The sequence below is a fragment of the Canis lupus genome, chromosome 26 (assembly GCF_048164855.1).
Source record: "Canis lupus baileyi chromosome 26, mCanLup2.hap1, whole genome shotgun sequence".
Classification (NCBI taxonomy): Eukaryota; Metazoa; Chordata; class Mammalia; order Carnivora; family Canidae; genus Canis; species Canis lupus.
In genome coordinates this window covers 3,487,773-3,511,376 of record NC_132863.1, presented here as the reverse complement: position 1 = coordinate 3,511,376, position 23,604 = coordinate 3,487,773, and the positions used below count along the sequence as shown (strand labels likewise).

Here is a 23,604-nt window from a genome sequence, read left to right as displayed (position 1 = left end):
CCGATGGTTATTGTCCTTTAATAGGCAGGGAGCCCTGGACTTTAGAGTCCTGTTCATGACTGGACAATGTGATCTTTCCTGTCAATTTCCTGCCCAAAACATGTCTGAAATCCATCCGTCTGCCCTATTCCTACTGTTACCACCACCTATCCAGGCCACTGTTGTTTATGGAGTTGGTTACTGTAAGCTTCTACTTTGTCTTCCTCCAAATTCAGTTTTTGCACAAGCTAAAGGTCACCCACCTCACACTGGCCTCCAGTCAAAGCTTCTTGATGCCTTTCCATTTCACTAACAGTAAAATCCAAACTCCTCACTTGCCATGAGCACTTTTGGGTCTTCTCAAACCCACTTGACACGCTCTCTGACCTCAGTGTGGCCATTCAGCCACCTGGCCAGCCCAGGCTCTTTCCCACTGGGAGCCTTTGCCATGCTGTTCCTTCCACCAGGCAAGCTTTCTGCCTGTTTAAGCCTTCAAGTCTCTGATTAAATGATACCTTTACACACAGGAAGGAGCTGTTCTTTGGTATTGCTTATTAGTTGGCAAAACAAATGTTTTGTTTTCTAACATGATTTGGGTGCCAGTTCTGAGACACAGATGTATATTTTTAGATCCACTTACGTGACACTTAAATCTGCTTGTCATAGGAGTTCTTTTTCTTTTATTATAACCACTGGTGAAATTGTTTGCTCACAAAGCACTAAAACCTCACACAGCCAGTCCAGTGAGGAAATTGAATAATGAGGGTGGGATTTGAACCCATGTGTGCAGAGCACAGTGGATAGCAGTCCATCGCCTTAACCACCGAGCCACCTCATCTCATGCAGTCCATCCCTTTATTATCCTCTATCTCAGCCTGCCATTCACTCCTTCTTAACATTTAAAATTTGCAGTCACCTTATTTATTTTGTCTATTTAGCTGTTCTATGCCTGCCTCCTCCACTAGGAGGGAAGTCCTTTGATGACATAGACCAAGACATTTGCCATTTTATTCAGTGTCTGGAATGAGTCTGGCATATATTGAGCACTCAAGAAATATTTGCTACTGGCTGGCAAAATAAAAGGAAATTAGCTCTCTTCTTTCTTGTCTTTTAACTTATCAGTCTTTGTTCTGCTTTTAGTGCAGTTGAGATGGGATCCAGGTGGCATCCTCCACTTTACCTTCTTCTGGAGGCAGCTCAGGGACATTTTTAACTCTTAGTGTGCAGACTTGGGAACTAGAAAAGACATTCCAGATGGTATAATAGTACCAGCAGACACATGCTGAGCTCTATGTGACATGCATCGTTGTAGACATTTTAGTCTTTAGTCTCACAATGCAGTGGATCAGGAACTGTTCTTCCCATTTCATAGATTAACTAATAGACACTGGGACTCAAAAAGGAGTGCTTGCCCAAGACTGTGCAACTGATGCATTGGAAACAAGTGTTTTAACAGCAGATCTTCCATGCTAACCCACTGTACACTCCTCAGGAGACAGTATACTTTTATGAGTACACTTCACAAACTGGCTAAGATGAAGGCACCAGATTTTACATTATGGTAAAAGGGTGGTTACATTAAGAATGCGAAGTACTCCAATCTTTCCAATCCTGCATTTGCACAGTTGCATATTTTTTAACCAAAATTAAAGGGTTTTACATTTCTTTCCTTTGAGTAGCATCACATTTATCTCAGTGAATCATTCCTCAAGTTCTTTTAAATGTCAGTGGATGTTTAGAGTGAAAAGGACATCAATCCCAGAGCAAGACAGGCCTGAGTTCAAACCCTGGTCCACAAGGGAGGGGTGTACAATCTCAGGCTACTTAACCTTCTTGAACATTGGTTTGCTCCTTAGTAAAATGAGAGTGCCAAGGCATAGCTTTATGTGAGGGCTAAAAAGATGGTACCGGTAAAGCATGTGGCCATGCACTTCACAGGCAGGCTCTCCATCATTGTCAGCTCCTGCCCCTTGGTCTGTACATCAACTAGCTCTTCCAGCTGTGTTATCTGAGCTTTGCAGACAGTAGACCCTTGTTCCATAGATTTTCAGTCATCCATCAAGTAAACTGCTCCCAGAGGCAACAGGCTTTTAAGGGAAGCTGTCTCTTTCCCTATACACTGCCATCATCCCAGGGATCAACCCACACATACTTGTGATCAGAATTGCCTTGATTTATAAGAAACACGAGCAACATTACCCTACTGCAGCTGGGAATTTTTTTCTCTTGGTGGTGTTAATTGCATTACATTCTATCTTAAGCTTCTTGGACATCTGAATAAATGTTAGTGTTAAGTGTGGTGAAATGAATACTGAAAAATACTGAAAATGAATCTGTCCATCAATATGAACAGTAATTCAAAGGCAGGAGAAGTGAAAAATTTGTAAACTCACTTCCGATGCTCAGAAATGACTTCATACATAGGACAGTCATCTGCCTATTGATCCTGACTTGGAGAAGCAGAAAAATGTCTCTTTTAATACAGAGGAAAGCTTCTCAGCAGCCTGCCCTCTATTTTTTTAAAGATTTTATTTGTTTGTTTATTTATTTTATTTATTTGACACAAAGATAGAGAACACAAACAGGAGAGTGGGAGAGGGAGAAGTAGGCTCTCTGCTCAGTGAGGATCCTGATATGGGGCTTGATCCCAGGATCATGGGATCATGACCTAAGCCAAAGGCAGACACTTAACTGACTGAACCACCCAGGTGCCCCCAGCCTGCCCACTATTTCTAAACTGTAATAGAATGTGACTGTTACTGAAGGGTAAGACCATAAACTTAGAAGGCTATGCCATTCGCACTGAATAATTTGTCTGATTAATTCATAATTACTCAATGTCACCTATCTGAAGTCTAGATAGATAAGCTTTGATGAAAGGGAAAAAGGTATCCTAGGAGAAAGGCAATCAGCGAATCAAAAAAAATCAAGGGAAAAAAGCCTGGATTTACAAAGCCAGAACAAGTCTGAATAAGACAGACTTGTCTTACTGGCAAGGAAGGAGCTATATGAACACCCAGATGTGTTCACTTTGGGAACAAATTTCAAGCTGCACATATACAATTTGTGCCTTTGTCAGTGTGATTACACCTCAGCAAGAGTGGTAGAAAAAAGGACTAAACAGTTACAAACAGAGGCAAAACAACCAAAATGTGTCTTCCAAAGTAGTCAAGTAAATCACTCAAAGTGGGTTATGGTGTACTCTCCTCATCTTCTCCAAATTGTGATCTTCCAAAAGGGCAGGTGTCTGTCCTAATGTAAAGACCCTTTGAAAGAATCTTCCTAAATCCAAGACACTTTCTTAAGACATTTTAGGAATACCAAGGTACTGGGTGGCTCAGTTGGTTAAGCATCCAACTCTTGATTTCAGCCCAAGTCATGATACTGTCAGGGTCATCGGATTGAGTCCCGAGTCAGGCTCCACACTGGATGTGAAGCCTGCTTAAGATTCTCTCTCCATCAGGACATCTGGGTGGCTCAGCGGTTGAGCATATACTTTCAGCTCAGGGCATGATCCCAGTCCAGGGATTGAGTCCCACATCAGGCTCTCTGCAAGGAATCTGTTTCTTCCTCTGTCTATGTTTCTGCCTCTCTCTGTGTGCCTCTCATGAATAAATAGATAAAATCTTAAAAAAAAAAAAGCTTCTTTCTCCATCTCTGTCTGCCCATAACCCTGCTAGCACTCTTGCTCTCTCTAAATAAATAAATAAAGAAACAGACATTATAGGACACCAAGAATAGAAGGATAAAAGGTCATTGGCAAGGGACAAAGCACAAGACTGGAATGACTTCTCATTAGCTATACTAAGTGGAGTAGACAAAAGTGGAGCAAAGCACTGAATATTGTAATATTATAAAGGAAAATCATTTCAAATATGGAACTCTATGTTCAGAAAAACTATCAGACAAGTAAACAGGAAAATGAAGTTAACTAGTCATGAGAATCTCCAAAGTTTATCTTATACACAACTTTCTTAGGAAATTAATAAAATGTACCCCAGCAAAATAAAGGAAAAATATGGGAAATAGTGGAAATAGTGGGCTCTAGCAGAGAGAAATGAAGTCTTAGGATTGCCACTGCTGCTGTAAACCTGGGAGAAATCTTTCCAGGTTGGGTCTGAAGGACACAGGCTCTGGGAGGAAGCATCTGAAGAGCATAATGTAATGGACTTTCTGACTGAAAAGGTGAGATGATAGAGCAGCTTAAAAATATGATGGACATATGACGCTTTTGTCAACAAGAAACAAGAAAGCAATTTAAAAATCTAGGGAAAAACAAACACAAAGTAGATAATAGAGTTCTGTTCTAAACAGAACGAAAACTGAAAAGTGGAATGATTTTGAACAACCAATGGAATGTAAGAAAAGAGGAACCATTCGGCTTTGATCTTAGAATAAATTTTATTTATCTGGCATTGGACCCATGTTGAAGAAATTGTAATACTAGAACAATACCTGATCTGGCAGCAAATGGTATTTTTATAATAAAAAATGCATATTATACCTACTAGCTTTCCAATTATGGATCTAGACTATGAGAAAGTCATGGCAAGTTAATTGTTATTACATATAAATAGGAGGCAAATGTGAATAACTGATGATGTGAAATCAGAGGGTTGATTGAAGTTAGGGCAATGAGATGAGAGATCAGGGGATAGCCTTTGTTTGCATAGAAGCAGTATGTGTCAAACAACTGATGCAAAACCATGGCTAATACTAAGGATAAAAGCAGAAGAATATTTTTAAAAACTGTAATGGGACAAAAGAAAAAACTAACAGCTAAGAGTATAACTATCAAGCATTGTGAGGAAAAGCAAGGAGAAAGAAGGTATCAAGATATCTCTCACATTGAAGAATCAATGCATTTTTGTTAACTTTGTTAAATGTTAAGGCATTTAATAGGCCAGTCCTCAGCCCCCTGGAAGCTTGAAATCCGCCAGGGTGAGCATATTTACAACACAGGAAGTGGCAAAAGTTACAAATTAGGAAGCAACCAAAGAAATAGCTTCTGGAAGGTGTGAGTGGCTCAGTCAATTAAGTAAGTGTCTGACTTTGGAACTCAGCTCAGGTCTTGATCTCAGGGCTGTGAGTTCAAGCCTCTGATTGGGCTCCACCCGGAGTATGGAGCTTATGTAAAAAAAAGTTTTTTAATTTAAAAAAAATGGAAAAAAAAGAATTAGCTTCTGGAAGGTTGTATCTAAAGAGGTTGGCAGACTATGACTGTTTAGCCACTGGTTCCTGTAAGTATATATTCTTATATACATATCTATTTATCACATGTTATTTATTTCTATCATCTATTACTTATGTTTATATATTATTTTATGAATTTATTTATAATGTGTATTTAAAACATTTTTTTTTTAAATCACCAGGTACTGCCCCTTGAGCCTAACTGAAGGGGCAGGCAACCAGAGGAAGTGATGAATCAATTACTGGGAAGCCAACAGGAGTATCAGAATCAAAGATGGGAGTGAGAGAGGGACACTTCCCTAGCAAAAGAAAGCATTTGCAGAGGCCCAGAGGTTAGAAGTAAAGAGCTAACCAGGAAGGTGGGGAATAGATAATCAGCATAGTATTTTACAGCATGAGAAGTATGATTGAGTGACTCAATCTCAGAGAAAAGCAAGGCTCTAGGCATTTTTAGGGCACTTGATGGTTTCATATCATTACGTAGAAAGGCTTCACGGTGTTGTGTACACTCCTGCCTGCTGTATGTTTCCTGTGTACCATCCTGAAATTGGAACGCATTTTACAACTCTGGTCAGCCTGGCAGTAGTATTTTTTCTTTATTTTTTTATTGGAGTTAAATTTGCCAACATAGAGCATAACACCCAGTGCTCATCCTGTCAAGTGCCCCCCTCAGTGCCCGTCACCCATTCATCCCCACCCCCCGCCCTCCTCCCCTTCCACCACCCCTAGTTCGTTTCCCAGAGTTAGGAGTCTTTATGTTCTGTCTCCCTTTCTGATATTTCCCACACATTTCTTCTCCCTTCCCTTATATTCCCTTTCACTATTATTTATATTCCCCAAATGAATGAGAACATACACTGTCTTTCTCCGACTGACTTACTTCACTCAGCATAATACCCTCCAGTTCCATCCACATTGAAGCAAATGATGCGTATTTGTCGTTTCTAATGGCTGAGTAATATTCCATTGTATACATAAAACACATCTTCTTTATCCATTCATCTTTCGATGGACACCGAGGCTCCTTCCACAGTTTGGCTATTGTGGACATTGCTGCTAGAAACATTGGGGTGCAGGTGTCCCGGCGTTTCACTGCATCTGTATCTTTGGGGCTGGCAGTAGTATTGATACAATCATCATTTCCTGCATATGCTCCTCAGAACTTGTATGTCTTTAGCTTGGAAGAAGATATTGAAGGCAATAGTGGAACATCCTTTTAATAAGGGCTGTGTTTTCAATGTTGTTAGTGGTATCGGAGGGTGACATCGTATAGGAAAACAAACATAAGAACATCAAAGTCTCCCAGTTGAAAAGCTATCCAAAGCTGCCAAACTCAGCATGAACAAGTATTAGAGAAACATCATCCCATTTATTTAATTGACGTTGTTTCCTTGCCATACATGAAAGAGTGATCTATAATTTAAAAATCTGTGTGTAAAAAAGTCTTTAAAATCTCATTAAATTAAATTAAATTAAACAAAATTAAAATTAAAATGCCAAGGGATAAGAAACACGTATCAAATTTAATTGATGATATTTTTCCTTTGATGGCACATAAAAATTACAACACTACTAATAATTATAGCATTTTATAGTCAGTGAAATGAGGCATATATATATTCTTTGTAAAAGTAGAATTATCTCTCTCTAAACCTTTTGCACTAAGCATTTTTTTTACACTAAGTACTTGTTTAACGGAATCAAATTAACACCAGTTGTTAAAACAGCAGCAAAATGTTTCTGGCTAAACTCATTCATAAGAATGCTCTGCCCTCTGGGACACTTTATTCCCTGATCCTCCACTTTCTTTATTGTGAGTTATTGCAAACCCTTCTCAATTGGGGAGTCTGAGGAAAGTTGACAAAACGGATGCCTAAAGAGTCCCATTACCTGTTACCCCCTAGGAGGGTATACTGGGGGATGAATATTCTGTCCCAGCTTTCTGTCCGTGGAGTGATCCTAGGACTTTGCTCTCCTTCTACCTGCTTCCCAAACCAAACAAACCCCAAGTAGAAGCCCTCCTGCTGGCTTTGTAGTGGACTAAGCATTCAGAGTTGCTCCCTTGGGCAAGGGAGATACGAGGTTTGCACTCAGAGCATGGGAACTTGCTAGAAGAATCCCCCACAGTTGGGGGCTTGTCCCAGGGTGTTCATTTTAAACCCTAAATACATTCACTGCCTGAGGCACTTTAGGAAAATAAATGATCCTGGGGTCTTGGCTTTGGAATGTCATTTTCCCCCCTGATACCTGTTTTTTGAAAGACAAAGGGTGGCAGTAAAGCAAAGTGCAGGTGAACATGGGCCCAGCCTTCAAGTCTGTCTGCCCTTTTTGCTTAATGACTTTGAGTTAGAGCATTCAACTTCATTTTGTCTGAGACTCGGTTTCCCCATTTGGAGACAGGGTAAATAATGCGTCTTTTGCAAGCTAAGATTGAGGATTGAAAACCACAGTTTTCAGCATGCTCAATGCTCCCCAAGAGGCTCCTGCTGTTCGTCATTAGAAGGAAGAAAACAAGGAAGCTGAGAATAGTAAAGGATTAATAATGAAGGATTATTACTTTCAGAGATTGAAAAGAGCTGAGAAATAATCTAGTCCGAGCCTCTCATTCTACAAACAAGAAAAGTCAAATTCTGACCCAGACCAAGACTTTCATAAGACAAGAGGAAAAGTTTAGTGTCAAAGCTGGGCCTTGCTGTACACTTGGTAGAAATTTCCTACAAGTAATGGCAACCACACACGGACTTAGACCAGCTGGATTTTTAAGTTTTACTTTAATATCATAGACTGAAAGAATGTGGCTCAATATTTTGGTGTTTCTAGTGTAGGCCATGTTTGTCAAAGGCAGTTAAAATAAAAAAGCTTAAGCTTTCTTCCTCCTTAAATTAGAGTTTAAAATATAAAATTCAGGTGAAGATGGGAATTCAAATTTAGAAGGCCAAGAGAAGGAAGACTGAAGAACTAGAAGATACGCATTTTGTCTTTCACAGGAAACAAATTCTTCATTCCGTGGTACAGCCAACCATAGCTTGCAAGATGAATGATATTTTCTGTCAGTGGTACACTTTTCCAGTTACATGAAACCCTGGTTTTGCGGGACAGACTCTGGTAGAGCAGTTACTGTGTCGAAATTTCACGGCTTCCCCCTGGAGCCAAACCTGTATGCACAGAGCATCCTGAGGTTGATAAGGAGTCTCGCGTTGAAATGTTAAACCACCACCACAGGTACTGGCACCTCTTTTCCCCGGAGCATCCCCTGTACAGGCTGCATCATTTTGATCTCAGACGAAGTGAAGAGAACAAGGTTCTTTGCAAGGGTTCAGGCACGTCCCTCCCGCCTCCATTATTTTTGCATTTCTGAAAAATGTTTATACTTTCACTCATTATTTTTTAAATCAACTTCTCTCTTTATTGGTTGCATACCCACTTCATCTGGTTCCTAAGTGATAACATCAGGACACATGCAGTTCCCTTATACTAGCTAACTATTTTCCTAAGATACAGTGAGAGAAATAAAGAGGAAAAGCAATAAATGTCTATCTGAGATAGAGGTGTATCAAGCAGTCATGCCGCATCCCAGTTGCACCGGGGGTTACAGGGATGCCAACATGCATTAACACTCATGCATCTGCATGCCAAGAGGAGTCTGTTTTATTGTAAGTGAATTAAAAATGGAAAGCTATTGCATCTTCTTCATGTCCCAGAAAAATGTAAGGAAAAAAATCATTATTTTTCCTCCAAACTGTGCATAGAGTGAAGGAAAATCATCTGGCCTTATTTCTTACAAAACTAAGAAAGGTTACTAACATGGCAATTGCAAATCCAAGGATAGCTGGTGGAGGTTCAGGTGGCAGAGCCTTATGACAGCTGGGCAGGTCCAAGTTCCCCAAGTTCTAAGTGTGGCAGCTGGGGTCGCAGGGCCTCGGGAGGCCTTGGGATGGCTGCGTTGCCACGGCAGCTCGCGGGAGAAGCCCTCAATGGCTATCCCTCTTGTCCTCTCCCTACAACCTGCTTGTGTTTTTTTCCAAGGACTTTGGTTTTGAGGTCCTGGTTTCAGAGACAAACGAAGATCTGATAGGATTCAGCACAAAACAAGACCCTTCCCCTGAACTTTGTTTTCTTTTGACTGTAAAACCAGAGTCACACATCTGACAGGCTCATCAATAAACAGAAGAATGGATTACGAAGAATGAAGAAGAATTAATTACTTATAAAAATGGCATTCCAAGGCAGAGGAGGCCTGGATAGCCTCATCTGCTTGTTCCACTGGCAGGAACCAAAGCTGGACCTGTGCCATCCCAGTTCATGCACAGGCGGAGGGAACCTCAAGGCCACACTGCACAAGACATGTCCCTGGACCTGTAGCACCCATTCTGCCTGCTGACAATGGGGGCTGCTATTACCTGGAACTCTCTGCCTTGAGGCTCTGTCATCCAAACAATGACAGACAGGAGGTGTGTGGATAAAAATCATTGTCAAGGGGGTTCTGCAGCTTCCTCCCCACAGCCGCTCCCCGGAGGGACTGAGAGGCACTGCCCAGGGTACATGAAAACAGTTCTATAAATTCCTTTGCATCTTACATCCCCTTGTCCCTGCTGGGGATTTCTGAGTTCACCTTACAACTAAACTCCTTGCACTTGATTCCTGGCTTCAGGGTGCGCTCCTGGGGGAACCCAGGCCAAGGCCTAGCTATGCGCGCACGCACACACACACACACACACACACACACACACATACACACACACTTGCTCTCTTGAGCACAGTCTTCATGCTCTCATGCCTGAGTTCTATTCTCCTGTCACTTACCATAGAAAGGGCATGATGAGTGTTATGATCCACTCCTCAAGACACCTGTCTGGGATGTGTCCTCTTTTCTTCCTGCTTAAAAGGAATAGTGCAGATGACAACTACAAAAATAGACTCTCATGGTTAAAAGAGTCTAAATGTTGGTGTCTATAAACACAATATGTAAATGGATTAAGTTTTCCTTTCAAAACACCTGACCTTTTGCTTTAAATGCAATGTTAACTAGCTTTGAATCCAAAATATTTGCATCTTGCAATTTCTGTCTACAGTCTCTGAAACAGCTGATGGAGAACATTCCTCATTCAAGATAGTAAAAGATAGGGTGGGGAGTGCTGATACTTCACTCAAAGACAGGAAGTGGAAGAGAACAAAGGGGAATCAATGGATTGCCTAGAACACTATGAGAGACATATTTTTTCATCTACTCTGATGGCTCCAGGGTAGGATCCAGGGAAAGAAGAATGGCACATTGCGGACTACAGAGCACCCCTCCCCCAAGAATAGCTCTTCTTTGAATTATGATCTCAGAATGGTTGTTTATAATTAGAAATGTTACCAGGACACACTGGTTCCTACTGTCCTGCTGTACTTGCCTGCTAGTATTAACAACCACACCAGGATTCAAAAGGCTGCTACACATTGCATTGGCTTTTCCCTATCTGAGATTGCTGAGCATTTACTGAAGGTTTACTACATGCCAGCCAGGGGGATAAAGTCCTCTAGAAAGGTGATTCAAATAATCCTCCTGAGAGCTCTCCAACAGCTTTGCCAAGGTAACCCAATCTGTGGATGAGAAAGCTGAGACTCAGAAAGATGAGGTAATTTGTCCAAAGCCACAGGAAAAGCCTGGTGGAGATGAGATTTGAACTCTGGTCTTTCTGAGTCTAGAGATTCCAGTTTAAGTCATAATACCAGCTGTTCCTTGAAAAGCAACCCCAACCCTCTCCCTGTCTGACCTGATGGCTGTATGGGATATATATTCTCAAAAGGACATTGTGCCTCTTGAGAATGGGTTCGTGTGTAATATGGGGTATGTGAAACTGAAGTGATAGACAAGGCATAGTTTCTGGAAAAGTCACATAGTTGATAGTTGAAATGTCATTTTCACACTAAAGCAAATGCACTGTGGCTGCCAATACTAAGACTCAAGACTTTTGATGGGACATTGAGCTTCTTTTCAGGGCCAGGTGGTGGCTCAGCCTCTGGTGCTTACTCACCTGAGCCCCTCTTCCCTTCTTGTTCCCCCCACCCCTACTCCAATGTCACAAAGTACCCACACATGGTCATATCGCCCATGATCCTGACCCATTGTTGCTAATTTGGAAAGATGCACTGAGGTAAGTCCACCGAGTGACTGCATCCTCTGGTACCCAGGATACAGTTCCAACTTGCTGCTGTCATTCTGTCAGTGGGTTCACACTGAAACCCTTACCTTGCACTTCATTAGTCCTAGAAGACTTAGCACTTACCAAGGTGGGCATGGATCCCAATGCATGGGCTCAATGACAGAGATAAATATTGACCAAAAAATGACATTTGTGAACATTTATTGCACATTCTGAGAATGGGAATGAAGGAAAAGATTACATTGAGACCAAAACTCAGAAATGGATTTGGTTTGGCAGACCTGGAAGGCTTCTTAAAGGAAGTGATATTGAATATGTCTCTAAAGGCTTGGTTGTTGGAAGAATACACCAACTGAAGACTGGGACATGTCGTTCTCAACCCTGGCTGCACATTTCAATCACTGACAGGACTTTAAAAATATACTCCTGCCCAGGCTATACCAAGACTGATTTAGATCAGAATCACTGGAAAGGACATAGGCATCCCTATTTTTAAGTTCCCAGGTGACCCTAATGTTCAGCCAAGTTCAAGAGGCTTGGGCTGGAGCTGAGGCAGGTGCAGAGGCTTGAGACCAGCATGTGTCCAGAGGGTGCATGTGGAGGAGGTGTGGACAGGTGGACAGAGGCTGTCAAATAAGCATGGGCAAACTGGGCAGGAGGCTGTTCCAGTGTCTAGCCCAGGAAAAAAAAGTGGTGGTGGTATTAGAGCTAGAGAGAGACCAACTCCACGAAGAAACAGGATAGGATATATCATCTAGGACTTGGCATGGATGGGTGAGAAACCGAGGGAGGGATGGGCCAGTCACGACTCCTGGTAGAGTCTCAGCATGAGTAACAGGTATGATTTGTGTTCTGTTTGCTAATTGATTTAGCGTCATCCCTGATGAAAACTGAGAGGGCCGTCAGCAGGAAGCTCACCTGCAGTAGCAATAAATAGCCCTGCTCATGTTGGGCCAGCTCTCTGTGGGGCTGGGCAGGCAGCCGGGAACAGGGCTTGTCTGTAATGACCTCCAATGTGGAAAGAAAAAGAACTTTCACATCCTGACTCTAAAACTCTCTCTTCGCCCTGTGAGTCAGTACATAAACTTTAATTCAGACATTGGCAGTGCTGTCAACAGCTCGTATGTCATTAGCAGAGAGCTGCTGAAGCTCCATGTGCTAGGGAACAGGCTGCTTTTGCTGCCTTCCTTAGAGGTCAGAACCTCCTTTATTTGTGGAAACTTCAAAGACAAGGTCTTTCTGGACTGTGGGAAAGAAGTTGAGATACAGAACTTTACCTCTGGCCTCTGTCCAGTGGCTGACCCATCCAGGCCAGGGTTCTCCCTCTCTGAGTGATACATATGTCACTCTGCACACCTGGTGAAGTGTGTAACCACAGTGCTGGAGGCCTGGGCTAGATCTCATGAGGTCGCCACCGAAAGCCCAGGAACGCAGCAGACCATGCTGAAAGAAAGCAGAGTATTAGCTTTCCACAAGTGTGGGTATGGGTGCTACCAACAAGTAATAGCATAGGTAGGAAAATGAGCAATAGCCTCTCCTAACTTGGTTGTCCTCAAAAACTATGTCTGCTGACTCCTCTTCAGAACTGCTGGGGGTGGGGGTTGGCAAACACCCCTGGGAAGAGCAAAGCCTCTCATCTGTAGGAGAACCTGAGCTCCAAAGCCCAATTCTACCTGATAGGAAAATTCTAACAAAACCTCCAAAGTCCATTACATGAAACTAAAGCTCAGCACAAGTTGTTAATGATTTGAATCTGCTACACATGGTATGAGTCCTTATAAACTAATAGCAGACCTGGTAAGTCCTAACTTGTCCATGGGCAAGGGGATGGGGAGCATGAACTACAATTTAAAATATAATACTAACTGCATGTACTAGCTGAAGAAATCACCCAACAAAACCACCCTGAAAGGTTTTTAAAATAGAAGGTGGTGTAGCTATTGTAAAATGATGCTGAGGAAAACCAGAAGCATTTCAAAGGTTTTGAAGTCTCATTATATTTGAAACAGCCTAGGTTTGCTGCTATATAGTTTATGAGCCTGAAAATGAAATTACAGGACATAAAATAGAAAAAACCTAATCAATATCATATAACCAGGAAGCTTGGAAATTTAAAGGACTTCTCATGTGCTACAGTTGAGGCCCCAAATGCCAGGAGAGAGCATATGGAGAGGAAGTTGGAGGTCAGATTACACCCCTGTTACCTTGTCCAAGTGCAACGGTTCTTCCATCAGCCTGATTTTGAGGTCTAAAGTCCAAGACATGGATGACTTTGGCTCCTTCACCTCCTCATTCTCATTTGTATTCTTCCTTCTCATAGCAGGCAGACTCAGTGTGAAATGAGCAGTTATTTTATCATTCAGAACTTGTAAAGACTTCCTGATCTTATTTCCACACAAGTAGTAAATTGTTAAGAGATATTCTCTGAAGACAAAGAAAGGATGAAGTTCTCCTTTTCCTCCATCACAAGAGATGATTGAAGCTCTTCATACCTTCCCCTCTCCACCATTCTAGGGCTCAGGACAGCTTTTGAAAGTTGTGGCTTTGGTGAAAAAGGTTGGCAACAAATTCCAGCTATCACAGTTCCTAGATGTGTGACCTGGGACAAGTCATTCCTTGAAACTTACTTTTCTCAACTAGTAATGGAGATAGATCTCTACTCAAATATCACTCCCTTGGAGACTCCTGACCCAGCCACCTGATCAATAATGGTCCCATCTCTCCATTTGGAAAAATTCTTCTTATTTTATTTTTAATCAGTGACATTCTACTCTATTTCTCTTTGTTGATGTGTTAACAATAGAAGGCAACCTCCTGGGTGCTGCATTCCTGCCCCTAGAACAGGCCTCATCTTAGTAACAGCAAGTGTAATCATGAATAAGGTCAGTTAATAGATACATTGAGAGGCAGGAAAGCCATAGGATAAATGCAGGAAATAACAACATGTATGGGTAGATAAGAGGAATACAAAGCTCACAGTGAGGAAGTACAAAGTGTGGTCAGAGTGTTAGGGAGTAAGTCAGCAGAAGGAGGAAGGCACTGATACTGTGGCAGAGTCCAGACACCAAAGATGTGAGAGGCCTGTTCCAAAATCCCAATGTCAACTCATGAAATACTGGAAAAGACATACATTGGTCTCTGTTCCTAGTTCCTGACATAGAGCTCCTAAAACCCTTGTACCTTCCTTGGTGATAGGAGTACTTTTGTTCTCTGGATGGGGACTAGTCACCAGAAAAAAATCAAGCCATGACTGGAGAAGAGAGACAGGTTTGAAGTAGAGTTAATAATCGACTGCACCAGTACAATGAAGCCTCCATAAAAAATGGGGGTTCAGAAAACTGGATTGATGAACACATATCAGTGGTGCACTCCAACTCCATGGAGACAGAAGGTCTCTGCTCAGGACTGTTTCAGACCTCACTCCATGTACCTCTTCATGGTTGTTCATTCATGTCCTTAATTACATTCTTTATAATAAACCAGTAGGGGGATCCCTGGGTGGCGCAGCGGTTTGGCGCCTGCCTTTGGCCCAGGGCGCGATCCAGGAGACCCGGGATCGAATCCCACGTCGGGCTCCCGGTGCATGGAACCTGCTTCTCCCTCTGCCTGTGTCTCTGCCTTTCTCTCTCTCTCTCTCTCTGTGTGTGTGTGACTATCATAAATAAAAATTTTAAAAAAAGAATTAGAATTATAATAAACCAGTAGATATTCCCTGAATTCTGCGAGGCTTTCTAGCAAATTACTAAGTCCAGTGAGGGGGATGTGGGAACCCTGATTTTAAACCAGTCAGTCAGAAGCACAGATGATACCTGGACTTGTGATTGTCATCTAAAATGGGGGAGCCAGAGTTTTGTGGGGCTGAGCCCTTAACCTGTAGGGTCTGCACTAACTCAGCTTAGTATCGGAATTGAATTGAATGATAGGTTGCCCAGATGATGTCACAAATTGCCTGATATGTTGCGCATCTGGTCACAGAAGTGTTCTGTGTGAGTGTGTAAAGGACAATAAAAGAGTGTGTTTCCTTAGACACTTCAACATCAATGAGTATTTGTGCATTGACCTTATGTGCAAAATCAAGTACCATGGGGCACATAGAAAGAATGGCTTCACTGTTTATCATCCAGGTGGGGAGAGGAGTGGATACTCCAGATGCCTCACCCTGTGCCCCTCCCACCCTCCCTTGAGTCCACCTGCTTTGTGGACGACAATTCCAGGTGTACTGATAGCACTCTACTGCAAGCACCTTCTTGTGCCCTTTGCCTGAAGGTTCTCCCTCACTTGTTTCTTCATAGGCCTGTGCAGTTTCACTCTTCAGGAAAGCCAATACTCCTGGGAACAACAGGATCATCCCTCAAAGCAGATGGTAATCACTGGGTCAAAGCTCCAGGCTCCCTGTCTGGGATGGGTCTGTGAAGTTCCTCAGAGGTTCCTGGCTGGCGTTGAATCCCAAATGCCCATGCAATATTTGCTCACTAACACACACATCACACATCATAGTTTTTTCTCCCTGTTCTGTCTTATTTTCCTTGCTCCTCCCCAACTCACTGGGATCCCCTCTAAATAGATAACCTGCCCCTAAGTCCTTATCTCAGGGCCTGTCTTCAGGGACACCAAAATTAAGCATGTACACAGTAATCGATAACCTAGAATATATGACATTAAATCAGAAGCATAGAATCAAAGTTGCTTAAAATAAGAAATTGACCTTTCTGAGGAAGATGACATTACTCTGGTCCCTGACCATCAGTGCAAGAAAGTTTTTTTATGGCAGGACTTTGAAGGATTGGTAGGATTTTCATAGTGGAATAGAGAGGAAGAGGATGAAAGGGTACAGAAAAATGCAAGGAAGGAGAGAAGATGAGGAAAAGTGGTCTTTGAGAATAGGAACATGATATTGTGATGGAGGTTGATGTACTGAATAGAAGAAAGTCCAAGAAGTATTGACTGGGATTGGATTATAAAAGATCTTGGATCTGTAATCATCAAGACAGCATGGTACTGGCAACAAAACAGACACATAGGTCAATGGAACAGAACAGAGTACCCAGAAATGGACTCTCAACTCTATGGTCAACTCATCTTTGACAAAGTAGGAAAGAATATCCAGTGGAAACAAGACAGTCTCTTCAATAAACAGTGTTGGGAAAATTGGACAGCCACATGCAGAAGAATGAAAATGGACCACTTTATTACATGATACACAAAAAAATAAATTCAAAATAGATTAAAGACATAAATGTGAGACAGGAATCTATTAAAATCCTAGAGGAGAACACTGGCAGCAACCTCTTTAGCCTCAGCTACAGCAACTTCTTCTAGACACGTCTCCAGAGGCAAGAGAAACAACAGCAAAAATGAACTACTGGGATTTCATCAGGATAAAAAGATTCTGCACAGCAAAGGAAATAGTCGACAAAATGAAAAGGCAACCTACAGAATGGGAGAAGATATTTGCAAATGACATGAGATAAAGGGCTAGTATCCAAGATCTACAAAGCAATTATTAAACTCAACACCCCCAAAAAACAAAAGAATCCAATCAAGAAATGAGCCGAAGGCATGAACAGACATTTCTCCTAAGAAGACATACAAATGGCCCACAGACATATGAAAAAATGCTCGATATCTCTTGCCATGAGGGAAATACAAATCCAAACCATAATAAGATACCACCTCTCCCCAGTCAGAATGGCTAAGATTAACTCAGGAAACAACATATGTTGGTGAAGATGCAGAGAAAGGGGAACCCTCTTGCCCTGCTAGTGGGAATGCAAACTGGCGCAGCCACTCTGGAAAACAGTGTGGAGGTTCCTCAAAAAGTTAAAAATAGAGCTACCCTACAACCCATCAATTGCACTATTAGGTATTTATCCAAAGTATACAAACATAGTGATTTGAAGGCACACAGGCACTCCAATGTTTATAGCGGTCATACCCACAATAGCCAACATATAGAAAGAGCCAGATCTCCATTGACAGATGAATGGATAAAGAAATGTAGTGTATGTGTGTGTATTGATGGAATATTACTCAGCCATCAAAAAGAATGAAATTTTGCCACTTGCAGTGACACTGATGGAACTAGAGAGCATTATACTAAGGGAAATAAGTCAGAGAAAGGCAAATACTACATGATTTCACTCCTTTTTTTTTAATTTATGATAGTCACACACACAGAGAGAGAGAGAGAGAGAGAGAGAGGCAGAGACACAGGCAGAGGGAGAAGCAGGCTCCATGCACCGGGAGCCCGACGTGGGATTCGATCCCGGGTCTCCAGGATTGCGCCCTGGGCCAAAGGCAGGCGCCAAACCGCTGCGCCACCCAGGGATCCCCCATGATTTCACTCCTATATGGAATTTAAGAAATAAAACAGATGAACATAGGGGAAGGGAAAGAAAAATAAAAATGGAGAGTGAAGCAAACCATAAGAGACTCTTAACAAGAGGAAACAAACTAAGGGTGGCTGAAGGGGAGGTAGGTGAGGGATGGAGTAATTGGGTGATGGGCATTAGGAGGGCACGTGATGTAATGAGCACCAAGTGTTACATACAACTGGTGCATCATTAAATTCTACCCCTGAAACACTGTATGTTAACTAATTTCAATTTAAATAATTAAATAAAAAATTAAAACAAAACCAAAACAAGAACAAATAAACAAGCAAAAGATCTTGGAGATTAGCTAAGATTTAGAAACTTGAATCCATAGGAAATTGGGAGCCATGAAGAGTTTTTGAACAGTGGCTTGACTGTGATAATAGAAGAGATTTCGTATTTGACTGGGTTAGAAGGATCCCAGTATGTAAGAGTGAAGACCGGACTACAAGGACCTGGGGTGGTCTCTCTGGGAGTGTGTGGGAGGGATAAATGTGAGGGAATGTGCTTGGAACTAAAGCACACCACCCAAACTCCTGTTAGAGTAGGTTGCATAGCTGCTGGGAAGGGTGTGGGCAGCAACCTGCAGCTCTCAGTGGCTTCAGAGAGACCCAGAGAACCACCTCACTCCTCTGGCTCATGCACAGTCTAGAAGCATAAAGGATGGATCACCTCAACCCAACTTGGATGAATTCTTATGGGCCATTTTCACTCTGGGGCTGCTCATCTTATTGACCAAGGTTGACACTGGGCATGCATCACAGCTCAGCTTCTCCCTCTGCCTACTCTTCTTCCTTTCCTCCTCCCACAGGTATCAAGTCCCAAAGGTATTTCTATTCTTTTTTTTTAAGATTTTATTTATTTATTTTTTATTTATTTGTTTGTTTGTTTATTACCAAGAGAGAGCATGAGAGGTGGAAGAGGAGGGGCATAGGGAGAAACAGGCTCTCCATTGAGCAGAGAGCCCAACGTGGGGCTGAAGGCAGCTGCTTAACTGACCAAGCCACCCCGGTGCCCTGTGGAAGGTACTTCTTAATAATAAACACCTTGAGTGCTAAACTCAACCTCAAAATCTGCCTCTTATGAGCCCAGCCTGCAACAGGAAAAATGCAAAAGGATGAGGGGGTGAGGATAAAGTTGACGATTGCATTTGAAGGACAAAGCAGAAATGAGTTGGCTTCCAGAATAACTGGGGAGGATTTGGTAAAGAATGATCCCATCAAACAAACTTGAGGATTGATTGTAAGGTGTTGATTTCAAGGGGATTTGCTATGTTTGGTTTCAGAGATGTTGAGTTTAACTGTAAGGATCTAAAGAACCCATGTGATCTAGTATCCCCTACGATGGAGACAACTGGTTTTACCCTACTTCTTGTAACAGTTCTGGCTCCATGGCCACAGATTGGGCCAGTCCTGGTTCCCAGCCCCAGTATGGTGATGTGAGCCAATCAGAATCCTTCAGTAGAATTTGCTAATTGGAAAGAATTAGTCATTATTTCCTCTGGTGCTGAAGCTGCTTTCTTCTGCAGCCATTATGTCACTTGTCACCAGGACAAGCCTGCATAGGAGTAAGAGTAAAGATGAGTACTTCTGTGATTGCATTACATTATATAAGACTCCCTTGAGGCAGATCAAAAAGTCTTGTGTTCACCTTGAAGAAACAAATGGCAATATTGTGGAGGGGGTCACTGGAATGTGGCCTGAAATGGTCCTGGTGCACAGCCATTGAGAAAACATGGAGCTCAGTCCCTCAACCACATGGAACCCAATTTTGCCAATGACCTGAATGAGCCTAGAAAGGATAAGAGCTGTAGATGAGAATGCAGCCTGGCTGACATCTTGACATCAGTCTCATGGGACCCTGAGCAGAGGATCCAGCAAAGTTTTGCCTGGACTCCTGGCCCACAGACACTGTAAGTTAATAAAACTATGTTTCCCTAAGCCACTAAGTTTATGGTGTTTATTATACAGCAATAAAAAACTATTATGCTGTCCTTCCCACATCTATAACTGGGAAATCCCACTTTCTGTCTTAAATTTATACAGGTTGGTTTTCTTCCTTTCCAACCAAGGGAGTTTGAGAGATGAGTGGCTCATAAATGTATAGAAAACTGATCCACCTAACAAAGAAGGGAGTTATGAACTCCAGGAAGACAGAATATTTGAAATGCATTATATTATGGTCAAAAATATTTGATGACCTACTCTGGAGGAGGATTATCAAACACCTAGTATATCTAGACAGCCCTGGTATCTGGAATATCTGGGCCCAAACAAAAAACATATCTGTTTAGTCCAATCCAGGTGAAGAAAAAACAATAAGAATTTCATATTTTACTTTTATTGGTATTCCAGTCCAGGCAACAAATATGAATGACTTCAAACGAGTAGTTGGCAAAAAAGGAGAAAGTGACTAAGGTACAAAAGGGCATTGGAAGACCATGTTGCCGTCAGATCTACAGCTCCTGGATGATTGCTTGATTCTTGTCAGAGACTGTAAATATTCCATTCATTGCCATTACCAATAAATCATGGCTTTTGTTTGGATGGTATCACTAGTGTTTTTATCATAATCTTGATACATGCAATTGTAAATAAAAGTCACTACTTTAGCTGAAAAATATATATAAACAATAAAACAATGTGTATCTGTACTAATTGAGTTCAGAGCAGAGATAACTTCATTCAATTGCTATTTTTAAAATATTTTATTGATTTATGCATGAGAAACAGAGAGAGAGGCAGAGACATAGGCAGAGGTAGAAGTAGGCTCCCTGCCGGGAGCCCCCTGTGGGACTCGATCCCAGGACCCCAGGATCATGACCTGAGCCGAAGGCAGATGCTCAACCACTGAGGCACCCAGGTACCCCTCAATTGCTGTTTCTTGAACATGGACAGTGATAGGTACAGTGCTGGAGTGAAGAGGCCATGGTGGGTGTGGTCTCTATCTTGCTCAGTTTACAGTCTGAGCCTTGCTGTCTTTGTGTTAGCTGCCCTGTGTTAAGGAGAAAAAGAACTCTGGATTCACAGAATGTTGAACTGTGGTGAGTTCAGCCTCCACATTCCACTAATAAGAAAAGGAGAATGGGAATAGTAAAATGGCAGATCTGGACTTGAACTCAGGTCTCTGGGCCAAGCCCTGGGCTGACACTCTTCTCTTGCAGCATGCCGGGCCTCTTGCTAAATATAAGGCATGACGGGTAGTCTGTGTCAGATGGCTTGGGCCTTGTGCTTCAACAGCTGTTTCATGGAGCTATGCTTTATTATACTAATTTTTAATTTGACTCAAAAGCCCCAGTATAAAAGATGAGAAGAGAGTTTTAAACTATCTTGTGGGAAATTGTTAGGTGGGAGGGTGTGGCACTTGTAAAATTCTTTATAGTACTGTCAGGATTTGAATGTGAAGAGAACTAAGGGCAGTAGGAGCTTTTCCTGACCCGTCACCTCCCTTTTGGACTTTGTTCTAAGAAGGAACAAACAAACTTTGGAGTGTCTTTAGGGTGGCTGTCTACATTACCGTACACCAGAACTTCTTGTGGATTTATTTAAAAATAATGATTATTATTTAATGAGTTAGGATAAAATTTTGGTTATTACCAATCTTAATGAGAATCTCCTTATAACAGCACCTCTGATCTTGCCAAAAAGATCCAGCATGAGCTTGATCATATATTCAGATCCAGGTGCCAATTTGCTGAAAATTTGAGGAACACATTGGGGGTGCAGGCTGCAAGATGCAGACTTGTGGAGACTCTTCAGGTCAGACCAACTGCTTCTTAGGTGGATAAATTAAAAGGAAAAGAAAATATTAAACAACATTTCAAGCTTAAAAATATGCAGGGAAGTAATTACTATCAAAGAAGGATGATGTGGACTTTTGGAGGAAAGAGGTTGCTGAGGTTGGGATGGATACATGGAAGGCTCCGGCAAAGTCCTCTTTACCTGAGTAGCAGTCACAAGAGTGCTTCCTAAATTATATGTACTTTTGTGTAATTTTCTATATTTCTGTTTTATAGCAAGTTAAGAACTAAAAATCATTCCCCAGGTGAATTTGATTTAGAGGTAGGGATGCCTTAACTTGCTGTATTCCAGCCATGGTACTAGATGTCCTCACATCCCCCAGTATTAATTTGAATTGCTTTGGGATAGCATATTGGGTTATTTTCATCTTATAATTTAGGAAACTGAAACTCAGCAAACTTTTGATGATGTATTATAATATAGCTAAGTATCTTGAAAATTCCAGTTTTCTTCAGACTCTTAATTATAGAGAACAAATTGCTGGTTACTAGAGGGGAGGGAGGTAGGGAATGGGGGAGATAGGTGATGGGGATTAAGGATGCGTCTGTCATGATGAGCAGTGAGTGATGTGTGCAAGTGTTGAATCACTAAATTGTACACCTGAAACTAATATAACACTGTATGTTAACTAACTGGAATTAAAATAAAAACTTAAAACAAAAAGAAAATTCTGGTTTTCTGGAAGGAGTGCCACATGTGGGGACCAGATGAAAAAGCTCAGGGTAAACCCCTTCCTTTGGTTTCACAGAACTCTAAAACACAGAAATTGGAGGGCACATTATAGGTAACATGCCATAAACACCTCTGCACTTTTCAATTAACACAGTAAGTCCAGAGAGAAAAGACCCTGCACCCAGAAAATTATTGAGGGGCATGTGTCCAAGTTTTCAGAAGTATGCCTCACCCTTTATTGACATTAATTCATTTAACCCTCTGACACTTTGTAGATGAGTAGTAATTAGAACTCAGGGAGGTAAAAGAACTTCAAGTCATGACTTGAAAGTGATAGATTTTGAACTTGATCCCTGTCGGGGTTCCTAGGTCCAAGCATAGGATTCTTAAGTGTATTCCAAGAGGACTTGTTCTGCCAGTGACAACGTAGAAAACCACCTTGGTGAACGTGTTGGACTGTGCTGTGTTGGTTATTCTCTTTTCCCCTTCCTGTGACACTGAATCCCTTGTCTACTCTTCTTTACTCTGCCCAGGGCCTGACTTGGCCATCCCCAGATTTCATCACCAGTCATCAAGTTTCCTTTGGGCTCGGGTTGCTGCAGGGCTTCAGCCAATGAAAGGCTCTCGCAAGAGACCAGCAAGTGGGAAGAAAGAGGATGGGGTATTTCTCTGCCTGCCATCTCCCAGCTTCCGCTTGGGTTGTGTGGCAATGCTGATCCTCTTTCATGCAGTTTCTTCCCCTATGCCAGCTTTCACAGGCTCTTACAAACACCAAGCCCGCTCCTTGCCCCTTCAGGCCAAAGGCAGTAATGGCTCCCTCTTGCTGCTTATCTCTGGATGCCTCAGTCTTCCTTCTTTGTTCCCTTAACTGTGCACATACTGTCACAAAGAGTCTCACCACTAAATTCTCTTAAGTTAAAACATTTGTGTAGAAGTCAGTTTCCTATCAAGACCCAGACTGATAGACTGGCCACATGTAGATGTGGGGTGAGCATGAACCTTACTCCACAAACTTGAGAATGAAAATCATGTCATGCTACTTAATGTTCTTTTTTTCAGTTCAATTCAATCTGACTCCAGGATGTCTGAGATTGGATGGTAGGACTCCCAGTGTAAGGCACCCTAAGTCTCTATGAAGATTACAGGGGTCTCATGCTCAGCAAAATAATTCTGTAAGTCTTCTCCATCTTCAGGATATCACCTGAAGTCACAGGGTCACCTCTGGGATTCTGCTGTTCAGTGCACACAGCCCATTGATGTCTGGAGGTCCTACTATGCTAAGGCTCAGCCACCCTGAATCCCAGGGCCCAGGTTCAGCGTCCTCAATTGTGCCCACAATTATACTCTGGCCTTCAGAGGTCCTGTCACTCCCTCAGAGCCCAGTCAAGCAGTGGACAAGTCCTCAGCATCCCCGAAACCCTGGGTATCTTTCTGTTC

General features: G+C 42.1%; 1 long non-coding RNA gene across 1 annotated transcript; it reads left to right on the top strand.

The window, feature by feature from the left end:
• Positions 1-10,558: 10,558 nt before the first annotated feature.
• Positions 10,559-20,201, top strand: LOC140617825 (uncharacterized). The gene is made up of 3 exons (XR_012017966.1): positions 10,559-10,748; positions 15,614-15,684; positions 20,050-20,201. It is a non-coding gene; the product is annotated as an uncharacterized lncRNA (long non-coding RNA).
• The last annotated feature ends 3,403 nt before the right edge of the window (positions 20,202-23,604 follow it).